At 37.9% G+C, this 23,630-nt stretch overlaps 1 pseudogene; it reads right to left on the reverse strand.

The window, feature by feature from the left end:
• Positions 1 to 2,272: 2,272 nt before the first annotated feature.
• The window catches only part of LOC132151706 (gastrula zinc finger protein XlCGF49.1-like), a 39,422-nt pseudogene continuing 18,064 nt past the window's right edge, over positions 2,273 to 23,630 (reverse strand).

The following is a 23,630-nucleotide window of genomic DNA, read 5'->3' on the forward strand; positions in this document are numbered from 1 at the left end:
TTACCTCCCATCAGACGTCGGTGAGAGCCTCACGTCTAGACCACATTACTTTTTCCTTTCAACGGTCGGCGAGGCTTACCCATTCGACGCCGTGAGTATTGAGCTCCCATCAGATGTTGGCGAGAAACTCCCGGCTAGACAACTTTTTTCATCCTTTAGTCAAAAAAGGTTTACCCATCTGATGCCATCAGTATTGAGCTCCCATGGGATGCTGGCGCAAGCCTCCAGGCCACACACCCTTACCTTTTCCTCCTATGGTCAGCGAGGCTTACCCGTTCGATGCCTCGAGTATTGAGCTCCCATCGGACGCTGGCGAGAGCCTCCTGGCAACACAACTTTACCCTTTCCGTCTTACGTCCGGAGAGGCTTACCCGTTCAATGCCTTGAGTATTGAGCTCCCATCGGATGTTGGCGAGAGCCTCCCAGCTAGACAACCTTACCTTTTCCTTTCTATGGTCGGCGAGGCTTACCCGTACAAGAATCTCCACCTCCCACCAAACTCTGTCCAAATCTTTTCCCCCTGCCTGGTGAGGCTTACCCGTTCGATGTTCTGAGTCCTGATCTCCCATCGGATGCTGCGAGAGCCCGCGCAGTCGGGTTTTCCTTATGCCGCTCCCCGGCCGGCGAGGCTTACCTGTCTGATGCCGTTGAGTATTGTGCTCATGTCAGATGTCGGCGAGAGTGCTCCCGGTTGGGTTTTCTTTACTTACTGCCCACAAACAGGTCTTATCCATCTGATGCCGTGAGTATTGATCTCCCGTCGGGTGTCGCAAGAGTCCTTTTTGTCGGCGGCCCAGAGCCTGTTTATCTGCTCAACTGAGAGGACCTAGATGTCCGTCGTCCTGAGTCTTGATCTCCAGTCGGAGGCTTCATGGGTCCTCTCAGTCAATTCTGCCCTGGTTGCCCACTGACTAGCAGGGGCTCATCAGCCAGTAGGGCCCGTACGCCAACACCGTGACCTATTCCAGTCGAGGCAACTCGGGGCCTCCTGGTCGGGCTATCCAATCACTTTGCTCCTCCGCTATCAGTCGGTAGGGATCATCTGTTCCAATGCAGTGAGCTGCTCCAGTTGTGCATCGGCTCGAGCCCTCCCGACTGGGCGCCCCAAATCACATAGTCTGATACAAGCAGTCGGTAGGGCCCATCTCTCCAAATAGGTAAAGTTGCTCCCACTGGAGTACATAGGCTCTTCCGACCTGCCAACCAGCTGACTTTCTAAATATCAGCCCCCGCCAGATCTCAAAGCTATTGTGGGGGGGGGGGGGTCCTTAGCCTGGCGGCTGTCCTTTCGGCTATCGCTTTTTGGGGGGTACTGTAGGTTCGGGCCATTCCTGAGCTCGGAGCCCCTTCCCCGGACAGCACGCCAAATATGCATTATAATACTTCAGCTAATTATATGTAAGTGTGAACTCTAGAAATGTAGTTTCATAACAAGGTTCGGGAGGAGCATGTCAGATACTTAGCCTAATTAGCACAGGTGGTGCCACTTAAGATAATAAATACAGCTGAATTAGTCTACCTGTCTCCATTGACGGTTTATCAGCATCCCCCCTCCACCCCATCTCCTCCACTGGAGTTCATATTACACTTTTATATACGGTGGGGGGGGGGGGGGTGTACTCTAGGTCCGGGCCATTTCCGAGCTCGGAGCCCCTTCCCCGGACAGAACGCCAAATATGCATTATTATACTTCAGCTAATTATATGTAAGTGTGAACTCGTGAATCAGAAGGTCTAGCCGAGTTGAGACTGCTCTCGCCATATACATGATCACTGAGCTCCTGCTGATCGTGTGGAGCTGATCCGTCTCCGAGATCAGCGAAACACATTTTTAAATAGGTGCTGTCTTTATAAATAAGCCACAGATTTGAGTTTTAAACATTTACATTCTTGCCTGAAATACTTTTAAAATTATATTTCATGACACAATAACAGTAATATTTTGAAAATGATCCGAATAAATGGTGGTTGAACTCAACCAATGCTGTGTGAACTCAACCAATCAGCATGTTTAGTGACCAAGTCCCGCCCCCGAAAGTTCCAGAACTTTGAAAAAGTACTACCTCGCCAGCAGGGACTTTCTGAGGGCCATTTTTTTTTTTAAGCGGAACTTTATTTAGATCCTGGTTCCTGTGGTGGAAAAACACAGAGTAACTGCCCAAACTACTTAGTTCCTGGGTAAATTTGAGTGATGTCAGAATAACGTTCAGTGACCACAGTATAACGATCCAGCAGTAACTGAAGTCAGTAGGACCGTTCAGTTCAGTTTCAAATATACAATATAAAACAATCATCACATCATACTTGAGCTTCACATTACAGAAATGATGAATGAACTTCCACTGCGTCACGAGTCCATCATCTATTATCAAGTAATTTCAATCTCAAGGTGTCAGGGCAAATATTTGCTATCTGAATAGGGCTTTTAAGTTGATCTGAATCTCACAGTACAAGTGATACATGCATTATAAGACAAGTGAATATAATATGAGACTCATAAGAAAACACAAATATATCATATCTTGAAGCAAAATGATACACAAGAATAAACCTTTCTGACATTGTTCTTTGGGGAGGAACTATCTTTGAGTTGATCCGAATCTCAGTTGAATCTGCTGGTTTTGAAGATGAAGATTAACTTTATTCACTGTGAAAACGTTAAATAATGTTTCTTTGTCACGTCACTTGCATTGACAGATTTATCAGATATTTTATTGTTTGATGCATCGTCACGTGGTGATGAACTGAAAATGCTGGATCTGAAGATAATACTAATTGGTTTTTGTATGACTGTGTAGAGAAGATGTATGTTGGAAACACTTCCCACATTCAGTTCAGTGATATAGTCTCTCTACAGTATGGATCCTCTCGTGTGTTTTAAACAGTTTTCTGAAGTTAAAGTCTTGTCACGCTCAAACACATGTACTCTCTCACACCAGTGTTTGTTTTCTGATGTACTTTCAAATTTTTTAGAAATGAAAAACTCTTTCCACACAAATGACATGAATGTGGTTTCTCCTTTGAATGAACTCTCAGGTGATTCTTCAGACCTGAAGCTCTCAAAAATGTTTTGCTGCATTGATCGCATGCATGCAGTTTCTCTCTAGTGTGGATGTTCATGTGTTCGTTAAGGTTTGATGATCGTGAGAAACTCTTTCCACACTGATCACAAGTGAAAGGTTTCTCTCCAGAATGAACTCTCCTGTGCTCTGTAAGGTGCCCTTTTATTGTGAAACTCTTCCCGCACTGATCACATGTGTACGGTTTCACTCCAGTGTGGATCTTCTCGTGTGTTTTCAGTTCTCTTAACCGACGGAATCTCTTGTCACAGTATGAACACTTGTATGGTCTCTCTCCAGTGTGGATGTTCATGTGCTCCTTAAGGCTTGATGATTGAGTGAAGCTCTTCCCACATTGATCACATGTGTATGGTTTCTTTCCAGTATGAACTCTCATGTGAAGCACAAGTTGATGTTTGAATAAGAAACCCTTTCCACACTGAATGCAGTTGAAAGATTTATTGGCTATTTCATTTAAATCTTCCTGTTTGCAACTCAGTGGTTTTTCTCCAGTTTTAACATGTTTTATCTCTTCAACTTCAATAATTTCTTCATTTTCTTCAATCAACTCTGAAATAAAAAGTGAAAAAGGTTTGTAAACTCTGTAACTCTGATTAAGACGACAACTGCTATAGCACATTTTTGTAATTCGTAATCTTTGTAGGGTTGATGTTTTTTTTTTTTTTAAACATTATAGGCACAAATAACATGTTTCTATAGGAAGAACTATTAAATATTTTTGATCAACTACACAATTATCCAACATAATGCTACTGAAAAAGTACCCTATTACAACAAATCTAAATCTGCTTGATTTATAACCATCTGAATTATTAATAATGAAGAAAAAACAAAGACCTGTTTGCTCTTCAGAATCTTCTGTGTGTTTCATTCTACAGGATTTGTGGGAGGAGCTTCACTGAATAAGAGTCTGTGTGTGTGGAAGAAGCAGATTTGACACAAACAACATGGTTAGCATTACCATTTCATCTTTTAATTATCATTAAAACCATATTAGATTACTGCAATTTGAACAACTTGCAATAAGTATAGTCCAGCAAAAAGCATAGCTTTCAGTAACAGTCTCCGGTGCACACAGCACACAGAGTAGTTTAGTTTTAGGTAAACTTCCTCAGATTTCCCCTGCTCAGGGAGTAATGAACACTGTGTAGGGATCATGTCAATGGAGAAACAGTTCATGCACAGAGCTCACTTCTAACGAGCTGATTATCTGAAACAGGTGCGTTAACAAAGAAAGACATTAAAAATGTGCTGAGCTGAAGGTCACGAGGACTGGAATTGAGAACTGCTGACCTAAAGGAAATGTTCTTAATGGCAATGCTGTTTTGTCCACAGAGGTTACAGAAACAGCTGTAATTCAGCTTGTCCATAAGTGCCACCTGCTGTCAGAGAGTGGATTTGCCAAGACTTATATTCACATTCAGTCTGTGTGCATCTTCTGTCTGGCCATTTTTTGACTGCTTGAGGAAAAAGAACCTTAAACAATTCATAAGTTATCTAGAATTATTTATGGAGTAGATAAAATACATATAATCATTTATAAAGCAATTATCATTTTGACACATTTTCTTTATTTAAAGGCTAAAGGTTTACCTTTTTATTAAACTTTTTTAAAGCTTTATTTGAACATTTACATTAGATTAGATTACATCTCAACATGCTATTAAACTGTTGTCAGTCAAGTTGTCATTTAAAATCCGGACATCGTTGGTAATGTTATTGTTTTAGTGATTATGCAAACAAAGTCATTTTATTTGCTGTTTGTTGATTTTTAAATATAAAACTTGGTGAAGTGATTTGTGTGTTGGTACTTTTTTAACATCTCCAGTAGGAATGCACCGGTTGACCGGCCATTGGCTTCATTGGGCCAGGACCTTCAGCATGCACTGGGATGGTTTGCAGCCAAGTGTGAAATGGCTGGAATGGCAATCAGCAACTCCAAGTCCAAGGCCATGGTTCTCAGCCGGAAAAGGGTGGCATGTCCCCTTCAGGTTGGTGGAGAGTTCCTGCCTCAAGTGGAGGAGTTCAAGAATCTTGGGGTCTTGTTCACGAGTGAGGGAAGGATGGAGCGGGAGATTGACAGGCGGATAGGTGCAGCTTCTGCAGTGATGCGGTCGATGTACCTGTCTGTCGTGGTGAAGAAGGAGCTGGGCTGCAAGGTGAAGCTCTCGATTTACCGGTCAATCTAGGTTCCTACTCTCACTTATGGTCATGAGCTGTGGGTCTTGTTTTATTTGCACCAACATTATTTGATTTATTAACTTTTTGGAATAATTTATTCATATAGCATACTTTTATTTAGTCTCAATGGTAAATACCTTTTTTTTATTTAAAACCAAATTTAAAAACTAAAACAAATACTGAATGCTGATTAAGAAACATCTTATTGAATGTGTGTTGATTGTGGTGTTTGGATTGTAGAACTATGCAATTGTTGCCTTTAATTTCACATGGTTACAGTTAATGTTTTCATTTAAGGCCAGTTCTATGTAGTTTAAATCCAATTCCAAAACAAAAGCTAAATGCTGATGTCTGTACATATATGTTTGTATTGAATGTAGGCTACTGTGAAGTTTCTGCCGTTAATTTCAGATGGTTATGGTTATTGTTTTCAATAGCCAAAAGCCAGTTTGGCCTATTAAATACAAAATAAACATCTTGTTTATGCATACTTTTCTTGTTTCTTGTTTGTTGCTTAACCACATCAACTCTGGGGACCCACCAGTGGGTCCAATATTGCATATGCCTAATTCTCAAAAAATCAAAATAACAGCTGAAGTGGTTATAGAAAAAAATAATAATAATCGAAAATCTGTATCAGAATCTGGCATGAAAAATCATGATCGTGCATCCTTAATCTCCAGCACATTAACAATACCGTGATAATACTGATAAGAGTGATAATTTTGCTCACTATAATTGTGATAAGAAATGTTCATACCGTTACATCCCTAGACCAGAGCCTTACAAATACAAAGTATTGTCTTCTTGTAAATCAGAACTTTACTATATTAAAAGTACCACTGTCAACACAGTTTAAAATGTTCAGTCTGTAACACTGCACTCACATATGTGCTCATTTACACATTCTGTGCATTTCTGTTTTGTCTGTCTTTCTATTGTTAACATCACTAACCAACTTTATTTTTCATTCTGCTTTATTTACATATAAAAACATATCCATCTAGAAATACAAAAGATAATACAATGTAAATTCTTCCTAATGTAAATAAAACATGTAAAATTTAAGCATAAAATTTGATGACATCCATCTTCGTTAACAATTACAGGTAAATAACTACACTAGAGCAAATCTAAATATAGTTTTTTCTAACAGCTACATTCAGAGCAATTAAAGTAAATTATTAACATGTTATAATTTTATATATGCAGTAATTGACAGTGATCAGAAAATATTCTTTAAACCGCAAATAAAAAATGTAATATTTATAAATCTCTTCGTATATCTGAAGAAATTTAAAATATCCCACATGGCATACGGAATAATTATATGAAGTATCAGGCTTGTATATATAACATAATATTAATAGCAGGTACATGATCACTGAGCTCCCGCTGATCGCATGGAGCTTGTCTCCGAAATCTGCGAATTAACATATTATAAATAGACGCTTTATAAATAGTCTTTATAAATAAACCGCATATTTGAGTTTAAAACGGCATTCTCGCATGAAATATTTTTAAATGGAGGTCGACTGATATTGGATTTTGCTGATACCAATAGCTAGGTTGGACCACAATGGCCGATACAGATTAATTAACCGATAGTTTTTAAAATGGATACTGAAAAAATTAAATAGAATAGTGCTTTATATACAAAAAAAGTAGTTCTAGTAGTAGTAATAATAATAATAATAATGACAGTAATAGTAATTGTTGTAATTACCACATTCTAATAGGGCCCTATGAAATCGGTATGAAGCGTGAATACCGTGATTTATTCGCACAAGTCGCATCTGGTGTGAACATAGCATAAGAATTAAGCGATAGTTTGCCTACTGTAATGGGAGTGCCCATTCTCAGGATCCTCCATGTAAACTACCTTCTGTTTCATTTGAGGTGTAAATTACCCTGGTCTGTGACCTGACTTAATGCAAATTCCAATTGTTAGTTGCTGTCTTAATCTCGGGGGATGTTTGTCTTGGTCAGAGGTATTTAAACGATTGCAGCAAAAGGATCAGGGTGATTTCTGTAGCCAGAAAGCCCGTAGTGTGTTGAGTGTCTATTCACTTCATACAGTGTATTTTCTAAGGTCAGCTTTGCATATTTTACTTTTAGATTAATCTTTGAAAATTTGATGTTTTTTATTGATATGATTCGATATGTTTGAATTGGATATGTAATTGGCAGAATACATATATACCTGACTGATAATTGTTACATTTGATTTTATTTTGTTTTACTCTGTTATTATTGACTCTTGTAGATTACGTTGAATCCTTGTTAGCGACATGATCACCCGAATGAACGGGTTAATATGAAATAAAGAGTTTAACTAGAGTAACCATAAGTCAGAAGAATGCTAATTAGAAACAGACATTCAACCAATTTGCCTTTCAACCAAAATGCATAATAAAATGGAGTCAGGTTTGAGTTTAACCTAAAATGAGTAACTCTACACGCTGAAAGACCGAACACGCAGTAAACCATCATCCAGCACCGAATACCTTCCTTGGGCCGTGTGCCTGGACCTTACATACATATATATATATATATATATATTCTTTTTCAGACACCAGTTTCTTGTCACATTCAAATTAGTTGTCATATTAACGACACTAATTTGTGGAGATTAAGCGCATCGTGAGTGCATTATCTGTAAAGTGATTGTTAAGAAACATTTTGCACAATTTATGATCAGTAATATCATTGTGTTGCCACTAGATGCCTGTTTAGCCCTATGTAACAATCCCTAGCTGCGAAGAAATTGCTCATAATTTAGACAAATTAATTTTATTATATTTGGATACATGTTTAAATATTATCAATGGCTACTTTTTGTCTATCTGTTTTTTGCTCAATTGTTTTGTTGTTGTTGCTTGAAACATTGATTTAAAGTGTCAGTTATTGCATTATTATTTCAGTCAAATCTATAAACCCTTTGTTTTGAACGGTTTTGAAATTTAGTTTTAAAAAGTGCTCAAAATATAGTATAATATAATAGGTTAAATAACTTTTTTATTAACAAAAATAACTGAATATTTAAATAAAATAAAAGAATGAAGAAAAATACATAAAGTTAAAAGTTTTGCACAGATTAAAGTGCAAAAGAACTATAAAGAACAATCTCATTAGTTACATTAACATACCATTAACATTCACAATAGCTACATTTGCTACAGAAGATATTAATCGTAAAAAAAACAGAAGTCAAAATTCATGTTAGCTCATTAAATAGTACAGTTGGAGCTAGGGCTGGGATAAACGATTATTTTTTTAAACGATTAATCTAGCGATTATTTTTTCGATGCATCGATTAATCTAACGATTAATTTTTCAGACCGATTTGATTTCGATTATCTCCCCATTAATTGACTACTAACAATTTATACATGTTGATTTACATATCTGAATGAAAAAAACATCAATTCCTTAACATTGCAATATATGTTTATTGCTCTTAAAATTACAAAATAAAAAACTGACTAAGAATGCATTACTTTGCACTTGTATAGAGATAGCATTCAATAAAACCTTGAAACCTTGAAAACACATAGCTTACTGAAACAAGCTTACTGAACACATAGGGCCTAGCTTACTGAAAAAAGAAGTTCTTTCAGATGAAAATAACAACAACTTGATGTCTAGTATTCAATAAAAAAGGTCACCCAAAATACTTGTTTAGAGCAATTGAAAGAATACAGTATGTAAATGTAAACTTGAGGGCTTTAAGCTAATACAGAGAGTGCTTTTACAAAAAAAAAAAAATAATTAACATTGGGAGCCAGCAGCCTGTCATGGAGAAAAAAAATCTCCGAATGCTCCACGTGAAACTTTGGCGTTCCGCCCTTTTTCTATCGTGTCTAATGATTTTGGTTAATATGCACGAGAGAGGGAGGGAGAGAGAGAGAGAGAGACAGAGAGAGAGCGCTACTGTGAGTGCGCGAGCGCGCGTGAAACTTTGGCGTTCCGCCCTTTTTCTATCGTGTCTAATGATTTTGGTTAATATGCACAAGGGAGGGAGAGAGCAAGAAGCGCTCGTGTTGTTTGAAGACTGTGAGTGCGCGCGCAGCCGGGGCTCTCTCTCGTATGCGCCCTGTCACTGTCACTCACCGATCAAATAAGGCTTTGACAGCTGCCAAAAAAAAAGATCAATGCAGAAAAACCCCTGGATTGGTTATATAACGTTGGACAGAATGTTGATCCGGCCATCACGTATATTCAGCGCACATAAAGTAAATGTTTTGCAAACGTTTTTTAGAGAAATAAAAACAGGTCGAAGAATCGATGCGCATATTTTGCGTCGACGTATTTTTTGCGTCGACGTCATCGATGGCCTCGACGCATTGTCCCAGCCCTAGTTGGAACTTTACATTTTAACCTGTTATTAAATATTGGAATACCAAAGATTAATGAATATTCAGAAGACTTTGTCATTGGCAGTTTATGTTAACCAAAGAATTAACTAAACGTTAAAAATGAAGCCCTGATGTAAAGTGTGAATTAACAAAAAAATCCAAACATTTTCAAACTATATCTATGGCACGTTGTAGTCCAGATTAAAATAACCTATTAAGTCTTAATACTTAACCCTCTGGAGTCTAAGGGTATCTTTGTGGCCTGGAGAAGTTTTGTCATGCCCTGACATTTGTGCCTTTTTTCAGTTTCTTATACACATCTAAATGGCTAATATCTAATCTCACTGTAATCAGCACATACTGGGCTATAATAATACTGTATGTGTGCAGCATGTATGTACATGATTGTGTTTTTGAGAAAAACATTTTTATGCATGGTTAGTGAAAAACTAAAAATGTTAAATCACTTGAATAAGGCAATAAAACACAAAGAACAATGGTTCCCAGGACTTTTGAGAACTGGAGCCTATAATTTTTCTTTCTAAATTATGTGGAAATCATCTTGTTTACTCACTTACAGAAAACAATATATTGATTTAAATTTTCTAATACACTTTTTGTTGGTAAAAATTGTATGCGAGTAGGCGTCAACTATCATGAATATCATTGTGATTTATACCTGAGAAGACAAAAGCCTGCATAATGAGCTGCATAATGAGTTTTTCATTTAGCTGTGTGACTGAGAGGGAGGTGTTAAAAGAAAGAATGTAAGGACAAAATAAACCTATATAATTTTATGTTTGTAGTTTATTTAGAATATATTAATTATCCCACAACAATTTAATATCCACTGGGAAGTGCAATTAAACAGTTTATTAGGAACAATTAAAGCTGACTTTCAAACTGATTTTTTTGCATCATTACTCCAGTCACACAATCCTTTTAACAATCTGATTTTCTACAAAAAAAAAAACTATTGTTATTATTATCATTATTATTAATGCTGAAAAGAGCTGAGAATATTTTTCATGTTTTTTTAGGGGGGATAAATTGAAAGAACAGCATTGTTTGTTACATTTATTACAGTTACATTTATTTGTTTCATTTAGATTATTTACATCAAGCTTTTGAATGTTAAATGAATTAATTATGTCTTATTCCTCTCATTGTGAAGCAAACAGTAAAATAAAAAATCTTTAAGAACAGTCTTGCTGCGTTGTCTTCTGTTATGGGCGTATTCAAGCCGTACGCTTCAGTGAAACATTAGAATCTGAATAGAGCTTTCAGCGCGGGGGGTGGGGGGATGGGTGTTCACATTAGAAGATAATGAAGGGAGAAGTGAAAAACGGACATCGCGTTGTTTTCATATGGATTACTTTATCACAGAATATTTGTTTTTGGCAGCACTTGTTTAGTTTAAAAGTAGACATGTCAGGCTTTCTATAGATATCTCTCTCATGTCTCTTCGTTGAGTATTCACGAGTTACAGTTCATTTTAATGACATGTTTGTAAATGAAGATCAGCGCAGACAAAGGCTGCAGACAGTAGGCTACACCTTGTTTGTTATCTTTATTATATAAGTGCACAAAGTTCTGTTGTTATTATGTCTGTATACAAAAAGTAAACCTTTTACAGATTCGACTGATGCATTGCTCTTATCTGTACGATCAAAACCGAAAGTGAAATTTAAGTTCTTTTTGGAGTTATCAGGAGAAAATGACTCATAACGGGAATACGCGTTAATCGACTTCAGAGGGTTAAGTATTTGGCACTGTGATGAACATCATAGCAAATACACAAATCTGAATGGCTATTTAAAATTATTTAAATATGTTTCAGAAAGTTGTCCTGCTGGTTTATTTAAGGGTAAGGACATTTTCAGCAGTTTAGTGCCATCTGCTGTCAGAGAGTGAATGTGCTTTCATTCAGCTCGTCCCTCACATGTTCCTCCATGTGCTTCTCTTACTTGCTTGTTTACATCAGAGCACACAGAGTCTTTCAAGCAGCATACAGCGGTGTTGTGCATTTTGACCAGTTGATGGGAATAGTATTCTTAAAATGCATTCCAAATTCTGAATAATTTGTAATATAATCATTTGCGGTATTTAGAAGTGCCCACGATAACAATATCGTGCATATTCATTACCGGGATATATTGCATTACCGAATACCGGCACAAGTCTACTCACAGCTTGCTTCATTTCTGCGATTCAGTTTTTGTGAGTGAATGACTTGCGCCACCTGCTAGTGAGAGACTGACAGCAGATGAAGGTCATGCATCGGTGCTTTACTGCTATTCATGCAGCTCCTGGATGTGAAATGCTGAATTTTCTGCTGTATTTGAACCACTGAATTTATGGAAGCATATTTTGTTAAGCAAAATGAAATGGACCAAAATATACCAGTCGAATACATCCATCGTGTTTTGAAACAGATTGAATATTTAGGAAGTGAATTCTAGAAGGTGAATATGAATAGTTTAATTTTTAATTCTGAAATGGTGTGTGAAATATTTAGAATTATAAAATTCACAGCCTAAATAAATAACTATGTTAAATTTCAGGACCTAAAAATGCCAAGGCATTATAAAAAAGCAAGCACTATTAATTCAATGCATTATTTATTTATTTTTTCAGTTAGTGCAATTCCTCATGCTTTTTTCTTGTTCCAAAGACATTTGTCATTAATTTTCTTCCATAGGAGTATCACTTTAAATAGTTTTATCTGATAAAAAGAAGTCTTTAATATCTGTATTATTGGCATGGGCGCCGTATGGGGGGAAAGTTAGGACAATTCCAAAGGCCCTTGACTGACAGGGGGCCCAACAAATAGGTAAAAACTAATTTAAAAATATTATATTATACACTATATAAAACATCATTGAGTATATTTCAAATAATAATAAAATGAATGATGTCTTTGATTTGACTTATTTTGGCAATAGAAGTTAAATATCACCATTGACCAAAAAATAAAACATCCATATTGACCAACCACCCCCCTGTATCTGCATGAAATGGTTTGGTCCTGCCTTAGCGCACTCATCAGTAGCCGCATTTCCACTGTCGGGCCATTGCAAGCCAGGGCTTAAAATGGGCTGGCTGGGGCTCATAAAACTGGGCCAGTAGCACCGAGGCCAGAATAGCGCAGGGTTTCCACAGTAGAGCCTGAAGCTCCGCTGTGCTTCACTAAAACACGCCCTTTACATGCCTCTCAGGAACAACGTCACGCAAACCCATCATTTCACCAACAAAGAGAAGTTATCAGAAAACTAAGAAATAAGTCACGGGAACTAGCGCGATCATAAAACGAACATGATAAAAGCGGCGGTGTGTTTGTATGCTTTGTTAAATATTCCAATTCAAAAGCATCAATGTTTTACTATAGAATAAGTGATACATTGATCATAATGAATTAGTTCATCAGGACTCAAAATCAAATCACACAGAAATAAACGTTTTTTTAAATTTATTTTATTTATTTATTTTAAACGCTTATAAAATAGCCTGCTTATTAATTTGAGTCCGTTTCTGCTTATTTGTAGCCGCAGTCGCCTACACGTCACATTTAGAATGAATGATAATATCTCTATTTTTATAAAAGCTCCCGAACAAAAAAAACTTATGACAGATAATATAAGTTACTAAATGAATACACGATTGTGATAAAAAAAAAAAAGCTGACGTCTGATTTCTTCAAGCGGTCATATTTACTATGTTTACTATAGGGTAATGTTATAAATATTTCTGCCTTGTATGATTATAATCCACATCGGATCAAATTATTTCAAACACGCTGTCGACTTAAAATTAGCTTTGAGCTCAACTCAAAAAAAAGTTTTTAATGCTGGTGTTATAGCTGCTTTTTGTTATGATCCGCAATGCTAACTCTCTATTTTTATAAAAGCACCCGAACAAAAATCATTATTTTATTTTTATGACATTCTACGCATAGCTAAACTCTTGAGATGAGACTTATGACAGATAATATAAGTTACTAAGTAAATACACGATTGTGATAGAGAATAAGAAGCTGACGTCTTATTTCTCCATGTGGTTGCATTTACCTTGTTTGCTATGGTAATGTTAATGTTTATCGTGCATAGTCTTTTACATCACTTTTAAATATTTCTGCCTTGTATGGTGATCATAATCCACTTCGGATCAAGTTATTTCAAACATTAGCTGCTGACTGAAAGTGAGTTTTGAGCTCAACTTATTTTAAAAAGTCTTTAATACTGGTGTTAAAGCTGTTATCTTTCTGTAATGATCTAAAGCGCTGACACTCTCCAGATGCGGAGAAACTCTGTGTGGTGAGTGGGGCGGGGCCGAGAGCCGTGGGAATATGGCTAGGCCGGTGGAGTGATTGAGAAATGAGTCACACCTGCGCCACTCACCGGTCTCGCGTTTATTTTGTGTTTTAATTTTGTTTGTGTTTTGTATTTATTTTATTATTAAAGCTTTCATTTTGATTGTCCGCAGGTTCCCGCCGCCTCCTTCCCGATGATTATGAAGTTTGTGTTGTTACACTCTGCCTTTGTTCATAACCACTACTCTAGCCCCAGCTGGCCCGCTTTGGTCCAAGGTTTTCGTCGGGCCAAAAAACCCGGCCCATTGGCCCCGAGGAAGCCCCAACAAGGCACGGTCAGGCCATCCTTAAAAATATTTTGGTTTGCAGTAACTAGGGATGGGCGTTTTCCACAAATATCACATTTGAATATTTGAGCTCACAAAAAACGAATATTCGAATATTCGTTTATTTAAATTAAGTTTAATGAGTCAGACATTATTTTTCAGCAACATTTGTTTTCGTCATTTTGAACAAGCTTACAATAAGCTTGAACAATACACATCATGTTTTGTAGCTGAAAACCTTTAACAATGCGTGCAAACAAACAAAAGTACAGATTAAAAGCAAAAAAAAAAAAGTGAACAAAGAAAAAACATAAAGCAGCCTGCAGCAATTAGGCTATTGTACAGAATGTAGCTTACACTTAACTTTTAAACTGTCAGCAAATCTTTTTTGCTTTTTTTCTATTGTTTCAAATGTTCTTGTTAAGAAATACGGGCATGTAAACATGATCGGGGGAAAGTCGGCTCCTTAGTCTGTTAACAATAAGGCCGGCCGTGGAGAAAACGCGCTCTGACGACACAGACGTTGGCGGGACTCACAAATAACGGTGTGCTAAGCGAATACGTTTTGTGAAGCGCTTCGTGTTTTGGTTTCACCACTGAATGGGATCCTCATCTGGTGGAATACATGGCTCCAGCAAGAACTGTTCCCACTCGTCTCGGCTGGACTCTCTGTAATCATCGCTGAAGAACTGGCTCAGACTTTTCCAACGAGTGGGCATTGCATCCTCTTCATCGTGCATCCGCACCACTCGCATCAAGGAAAATGTTCTGATAATGTTCAAAAAAGTTTTTTTTTCCTTACTTCTCTCATGTTTTCATCGAGAAACCTGAGATGTTTTTGCGGAGGGTCTAGGGCAGACGCGAGAAGAGGAGTTTTCACTGCATTCTCCAAGTTAGTGGTGTTTATTCGTTGCTTGCTGTGACAATGTTCTTGAATTCGGTCACTTTCTGTGATTCACCACGGCATATTTGAAGTACTGTAGAAGACCGCAGTTCTTAGGGGCCGTTCACATATCGCGTCTTTTGTGCGCTCAAGTTCGTTATTTCCAATGTAGGCACGCGGTATGCGCGCTCATAATGGAAGCGACGCGGTCGCGATGGGCACGCGGTGCGACGTGTCTGTTTTTTTCCAGGCGCGTCCGCACCGCATCGAGTTAAAACCATCTCAACTTTTCAGAGAGCCGCAAGCGCACATCAAGTGACAAGTACTAAACATTCAGCTTCATCCTTTCCTGTAACAACGTTGAAAGCTCAGCCAAGATGAAGGAACAGCTGATCATAGCTGTATATGGATTGCCATTTTGAAATAAATTTAGTAGCAGAGCTACTGAAAGCGATTTTTTTTTGTGCTGCAAATCCATTTATCCTTTGCTGAAATTTCCGCATCTTCATGGAGAGAACGCGTCGCCTCAGGAGCGCTTCTGCCCGAGCACTTTGGAAAGAAGGAGAAAGCGGCGCGCATAGCCTTTTCCACACCTTATTAGGCGCGATATGTGAATGGCCCCTTAATCATTCATTAATTATTTTTTGCTTGCATACACCTTCAAATATGCCGTGGAGAATCACAGAAAGTGACCAAATTAGGTTTTATTGTGAACTTTTTTTTTTTGCGAAATTCGAATATCATTTTTATTTATCGAATAATTAGAGCAGAACGAATTTTCGAATGTTCGACTATCCGTGCACATCTCATGCTTTAAAATGAAAAAAAATGATCCTGTGTGACTGGTTTTCCGCCCTTTTTATTTATTTAACAATGCATGCATACATGATGCTGTTTTGTTTATAGTTCTTTAAGCAACTTAATAATAATTGGTTCATAAACATTATTTTAAATATGTTTTTTCACAGTCATGTATTCTAATGCTTTGAATAAACATGCAGTAGGCTAATATTTTGCTCGATGCGCTATCTTGAGCCTCAGAAGAGAAGCAAAAAGCTTTTCTTCACCCTAACTGAAATTATGCATTTAAAATACGAATACAATTCAAATTTTGATCATATTTAAGTAAAAAATTAGAATTTAGTTTTTTCAACTATTTTGACAGCACTAGGCGATTCAAGCGCGAAACTGTATGAGACTGAAAACCAGCTGAATTCACATTTCTGTTGCAAAAAGAGAAACATTGTGGAGAAGTATTATTCGTGTTTGTCCGAAGCTGCAGTTGCTGTGTGACGCCTGTTCAAAAAAAAAAAAAAACCTGGACGCGCTCCGAGAAAAGGTCGTTAAAATCATTTTCTTATTTTCGTTTTCGAAACTTGTGTTGGTTGATTCGTGCTTGATTCATGCAATAGATTTTCGAACATAAAGTGACAGTCGACACGGTCACGGTTTTAGACTAGAGAGGAGAAGGGATGGGAAAAGATCTGGGCACAGTTTTTCCAGAACTTTGTGCCAAGTTAAAGCGGTGTCGAGCTGTTTTAATGAATTTTTTTTAGATGTATTATGGTGCCCGAACCCGTATGACTTTGAACAGTGACCGCAAACATTTAGTTTACTGCAGCCGCAGCCATCATTACCAAGTGCGAACCGTTGACTCTGACAGTGAGTGAGAGTATGAGATGAAGCAAACGCACAGGCCACAGTGTGACATCCGTGTAAACACAGATGACGTCAAGGGTTTTTTTTTTTTAATTAAAGAAGATAGCCTTCATTTGTATGTAGGCCAAGGCAATTTATATATTTATAATACTTAAATATAATTAATAGTATTTTATTGCGTTTGTATTAGTTGTTTGAAGAGTAAAAAAATAATTAGTCGGTCTTATTACAAATTTACAAGTCGGTCGGACTAAAAGCAAAAAAAAAAAAATTTAGTCGGTGCTAAATTGACAGGGTCGGTCGGGTTACGGCAAGCAAGAATATTTTTAAGGATGGCCTCAAGCCCCGGAAGAGACAGTGGAAACACGACTGGCCCTGGCACGCACTAGCACATTCGGTTTAAGCTCAACAGTGGAAACACGGCTAGTGACGGTTTTTAGTTAGTTGCAGACAGTCAATTAATGCACGGCGCGCTAGCAGTGTTAATTTTGTTAACGAAGACAATGACGAAAAATATTCGTTAACAAACATTTTTCATGTGACTAAGACAAGACGTTGATGAGCTAAAAATAATATCTGATGACGAAATTATGACAAAATTTATGCCGTGTTTTCGTTAACTAGATGAGACTGGGCTAAAATTTTATTTGAGGACTACCGGACATTCAAAATGCATCCTATAGGCTATTGTCTTTCAAAATGTGCGTCCCTGTCATTGGATTGCGATCGGATAAGGGCCATATTCATATCTAGTCAGTATAACAGCCACAGTGGATGGATAAACTACCAAAATGCGAACTAGCGATCTGAAACAATGGTCTCAGCACCCAAAGGGGCAGGGATGAGGTGACCAGACGTCCCGTTTTTCCCGGGAGTAATAATTAGTTGTTGATTAACTTAAATTTAGTGAACACGGGATAGGCGGAATCACACTGATAGAAGTGCTCTCTCTCTCACTCCACTTCCTCAGTTCAAATATATATCAGTTCTCAGTGCAAAAAACAATCGCAGACTTGGCAACACTGGTTCAGGTGGAGCGGCAGTTACTACACCGAGCCGTAGTCTACCGACAACTAACACAAAATCGTTTTCAAAATAGACAAAGAATCGCCTGCGATTTTAACATCGATTTTGTGTAGATCGTCAGTGAATTACGGCTCGGTGTAGTAAATACCAACCAGTGTTGCCAAGTCTGTGGTTGTTTTTCATGTCCGCGGGTCGAAGCAACCCCAATACAAATAACGTGATATTTAGCACCTAAAATGCGGATTTTACCAAGGCAACCCTGCTAAAAAACTTATATTGTAACCCCGGGAAGCCATTTTTATCGGGGAACCTACTGGAAGCGCGATTGGGCTAGTTTTGGACTAGTTTTGAGAAGCAACTGGGCAGGATTTGTTGTGAAAACCTGGCATCCCTGATCCGAACGCACGTGCTGGAGATATACTTCTAATTACAGGAGCGTCTTTACTGATGAGATGTGCACAGCCTCGATTTTTTGCACAGCCCTAACGTGTGTCAGTATTTAATGCATGTCTTCAGTCTTAAAAGGACAGCATTCCAAATTAAATACCTATGTCATTAATTTTAACCAACAAAAGACATTAAATAAATGTAAGTTGCCCCTTTTTCACTTCTGTTAAATGGATAATTCAACCAAAAATGAAAATTGTCCTAATTTATTCAAGATTTTCCAAATGTATTCCTTGATTCAAATTTCTCATAAACTTAATCGATTTGGTCTAAAGAGAGAAGAATTAATGATTATTTTAATTTGAAAACTACATATAAATTAGCTACCACTGTGTTAATGTCTTAGCACCTTTCACCCTGTTACAACTTGATGAACCACAAAAATGATTTTGGAAACAATATTTTAAGGTAAAATACAACCCGAAATCCGGAAAAGTTGGGACGTTTTTTAAATTTTAATAAAATGAAAACTAAAGGAATTTCAAATCACATGAGCCAATATTTTATTCACAATAGAACATAGATAACGTAGCAAATGTTTAAACTGAGAAATTTTACACTTTTATCCACTTAATTAGCTCATTTAAAATTTAATGCCTGCTACAGGTCTCAAAAAAGTTGGCACGGGGGCAACAAATGGCTAAAAAAGCAAGCAGTTTTGAAAAGATTCAGCTGGGAGAACATCTAGTGATTAATTAAGTTAATTGATATCAGGTCTGTAACATGATTAGCTATAAAAGCTTTGTCTTAGAGAAGCAGAGTCTCTCAGAAGTAAAGATGGGCAGAGGCTCTCCAATCTGTGAAAGACTGCATAAAAAAATTGTGGAAAACTTTAAAAACAATGTTCCTCAACGTCAAATTGCAAAGGCTTTGCAAATCTCATCATCTACAGTGCATAACATCATCAAAAGATTCAGAGAAACTGGAGAAATCTCTGTGTGTAAGGGACAAGGCCGGAGACCTTTATTGGATGCCCGTGGTCTTCGGGCTCTCAGACGACACTGCATCACTCATCGGCATGATTGTGTCAATGACATTACTAAATGGGCCCAGGAATACTTTCAGAAACCACTGTCGGTAAACACAATCCGCCGTGCCATCAGCAGATGCCAACTAAAGCTCTATCATGCAAAAAGGAAGCCATATGTGAACATGGTCCAGAAGCGCCGTCGTGTCCTGTGGGCCAAGGCTCATTTAAAATGGACTATTTCAAAGTGGAATAGTGTTTTATGGTCAGACGAGTCCAAATTTGACATTCTTGTTGGAAATCACGGACGCCGTGTCCTCTGGGCTAAAGAGGAGGGAGACCTTCCAGCATGTTATCAGCGTTCAGTTCAAAAGCCAGCATCTCTGATGGTATGGGGGTGCATAAGTGCATACGGTATGGGCAGCTTGCATGTTTTGGAAGGCTCTGTGAATGCTGAAAGGTATATAAAGGTTTTAGAGCAACATATGCTTCCTTCCAAACAACGTCTATTTCAGGGAAGGCCTTGTTTATTTCAGCAGGACAATGCAAAACCACATACTGCAGCTATAACAACAGCATGGCTTCGTCGTAGAAGAGTCCGGGTGCTAACCTGGCCTGCCTGCAGTCCAGATCTTTCACCTATAGAGAACATTTGGCGCATCATTAAACGAAAAATACGTCAAAGACGACCACGAACTCTTCAGCAGCTGGAAATCTATATAAGGCAAGAATGGGACCAAATTCCAACAGCAAAACTCCAGCAACTCATAGCCTCAATGCCCAGACGTCTTCAAACTGTTTTGAAAAGAAAAGGAGATGCTACACCATGGTAAACATGCCCTGTCCCAACTATTTTGAGACCTGTAGCAGAAATCAAAATTAAAATGAGCTCATTTTGTGCATAAAATTGTAAACTTTCTCAGTTTAAACATTTGCTATGTTATCTATGTTCTATTGTGAATAAAATATTGGCTCATGTGATTTGAAAGTCTTTTAGTTTTCATTTTATTAAAATTTAAAAAACGTCCCAACTTTTCCGGAATTCGGATTGTATGTTACATAGTGTTGCTTTAAAAACATTTTTATGGGGGCTTTTAATCTTGCATCAAATAGTGAACTGCATACTGTATGCAGACTTGCATTTACAAATCACCAGCAATAAATATTGTGCTAGTACTAGTATTGAACTACAAGCAGCAAGACAGTTGCAAGCCTTTGATTAGAGTTATGTAAAGCTTTTGGGACAGTTAGGTCCTTGAGATGTGGTGACAACAGCTGCGTAGAGGGGCCCAATTCGATTTTTTTGTCATGGGCCCAAAATTCCTGGCGGCGCCCATGATTGGTGGCATCTCAGATAGCAAGTAAACTGCTTCCTGTGATCGATGATCAGCCTCACAAATCCTGATCGGAGCACTAGTGATGGGAAGTTCGGTATTTTTCCCGCGAACCGGTTCTTTCGGACGGTTCGATTCAAATAAACCGGTTGAAAAAAATGGTTCACCGGTTCTTTAAGCTCAACGTAATGACGTCATTGGTGATGACGTAATGGCGTCACGTCTATCAAACATTCAAATATATAAAACCAGTAATCATAACTTTAGTCAATTAAAAGCCTCATAATCATTAAAGGTTTAAGTTTTGCAACAACGGACGCAAATACAGTAAGAGCAATAATGTGCATAGGAGGATTTAAGTCTTGTGTGTCATTCTGCTTCACGCTGAATCACGCATGCGCAGTATCATCAGCTCCTCAGTTCTCAAATTGGACGCGTCCGGAAGAAACGGTTTTCGGTTCAGTGTACTGAAAACTGATGCATCCGGTTCTTGACTCGAAAACGAGAACCACTCTCGTCACAGCCGCTACATGCTGCAGTCCAGTATCAGCTGCTCTACTGGTGTTCATGTTATGTTACCTACAAACTCAATTTGTGCATGTGTCATCGTTAACACAGTACAGATATTTTATAATTCATCCCTTAAACTTTAGAGTCTTTCTTTAGAGTCTTAATTATTTATATATATACGTATATATATATATATATATATATATATATATATATATATATACGTATATATATATACGTATATATATATATACGTATATATATATACGTATATATATATATATATATATATATACATATATATACATATATATATACGTATATATATATATATACGTATATATATATTTATATACGTATATATATATATATATATATATTTTTTTTTTTTTTTTTTATTTTATCACACTTTCCGATGTTTAACAAAATACTTGAGAAATTTGCATGCGCAGTTTTCTCAGTTCATCGGTTCTCAAATCGGACGCGTCCGACAGAAACGATTCTCGGTTCAGTGTACTGGTGATCCGAAACCCGATGCAACCGGTTCTTGACTCGAGAACGAGAATCGCTCCAGCAGTGGGCGTGTTCGTTCGTCATCTGGCTCGGCTCGGTGTTCATCTTCAGTTCGGTCTTCACAGCCATAGACATATAATACCTAGACGCCTCATAACTCTCACATCAGGACAGAAGAAAACATACCTGACTCATCTGCAGCTTGGGCATCTACAAACCGTCACACGATAATAAAATAGATCTTGGGATGTTATCTTTCATAGGTAAGACTCAACCGTTATTTCTCGATGTTTTTCGTCATTTTTAACATTATGTTGACAACTTAATTAACCACTAGTGTCAGACTATTAATAGCGATATCGCTAACGTAGTTAGCAGTAAAAGCTGAGACTTTATAAAAATTCAAAGTTAAAATGAATTCTTATTTACATTTATATCATAAACTAAATGGTTTTATGAGCACAATATGTACAGTGAGCACTTTGACTGTCTAGATTAGTGATGAAGCTAAAGCATCACTACCGTTAACGTTACTTATTTACAAATATTAAGTGGTAACACTTTAGAATCATGGTCCACTAATGTTAGTTAATCCATTAATTAACATGAACAAACAATGAACAGTACATTTATTACTGTATTTATTCATCTTTGTTAATGTTAATGAAAATACAACTGCAATGAACGATTTTAGACCAGTGGCACTTACATCAGTCGCCATGAAGTGCATGGAGAAGTTGGTCCTACAGCACATTAATTCCGTGGGTCCAGAAACAGCTGACCCTCTACAGTTTGCCTACCGCTCGAACAGGTCAGTGGATGATGCGGTGGCACTTCACTATATTTTGCAGCACCTAGACATTCCAAATACATATGTACGAGTATTGTTTCTGGACTACAGCTCCGCATTCAATACGATCTGGCCGACGAAGCTAACTGGCAAGCTGATAGAACTGGGGGTACCAGCTACCACTTGTAATTGGGTAACAGACTTTCTCACAGAAAGGCCACAGGTGGTGAGGATGGGAAAGAAGGTCTCATCTAAACTCACAGTGAGTACAGGAGCCCCAGGGGATGCTGTCTCAGCCCTTTACTTTTCTCACTATATACACATGACTGCGCCACCAACTTGGACAATAACAATATCGTCATTAAATATGCAGATGACACTACTATTCTCGGTCTCATCAAAGGCGGCAATGAAACATCATATAGGGACATGGTTCACAGGGTCACTGTCTATGGCGAGGACAATGATCTTTTGCTCAACGTAGACAAAACACAGGAACTCTTTCTGGACTTTAGGAAGAGAGCTCCCCCCCTACAGCCTCTAACCATCAAGGGGGTTGAGGTGGAACGAACTGACAGCTATAAGTTCCTGGGACTTCATATCTCCGAGAACCTCACCAGGGCTAAAAACACTGTTGCAACAGTGAAAAGAGCTGCATTTCGTTAGGGTATTGAAGAAGGCCGGACTAAAAAGTCAACCACTAACTCATGTCTATAAAGGCCTTGTTGAAAGTATCCTCACCAGTGGTATCACAGTGTGGTATGGCAACACCACCCTGGCTGAGAGGAAATCACTGCAACGGGTCATTAAGACTGCTGAGAGGGTTATCGGCTCTAACCTTCCATCCATGGACACTATATATACCCAGCGCTGCAAAAGAAAGGCACAGAGCATCCTTAAAGACAAACACCACCCAGCTTATGCTTTGTTTAAATGGGTGGACACAGGCTATAATCTGAGGCATCGTAGGCCTGTGAGCATTAGCACCCACAAGGCACGTCTGTTTAAGAGTTTTTTCCCAGCCACAGTCAGGCTAGTGGCACAGGACATTAAAGAGCATATTGCAGGTTAAAAAAAAATCTTAATTAATATTTAACCGTGTATGAAAATACCATATAAAAAGATAATGCAGGATTTAAAATGGTTTAAAATGACATAAGGACACCAATTTAGTAGATAAAGTGAGCGTTTCTTTGACTGCTCGTAAAAAACGCTTTTTTTTCCAACATCGCGTCATTTTACGTCACA

The sequence above is a fragment of the Carassius carassius genome, chromosome 1, assembly GCF_963082965.1.
Source record: "Carassius carassius chromosome 1, fCarCar2.1, whole genome shotgun sequence".
In the NCBI taxonomy this organism is placed as follows: domain Eukaryota; kingdom Metazoa; phylum Chordata; class Actinopteri; order Cypriniformes; family Cyprinidae; genus Carassius; species Carassius carassius.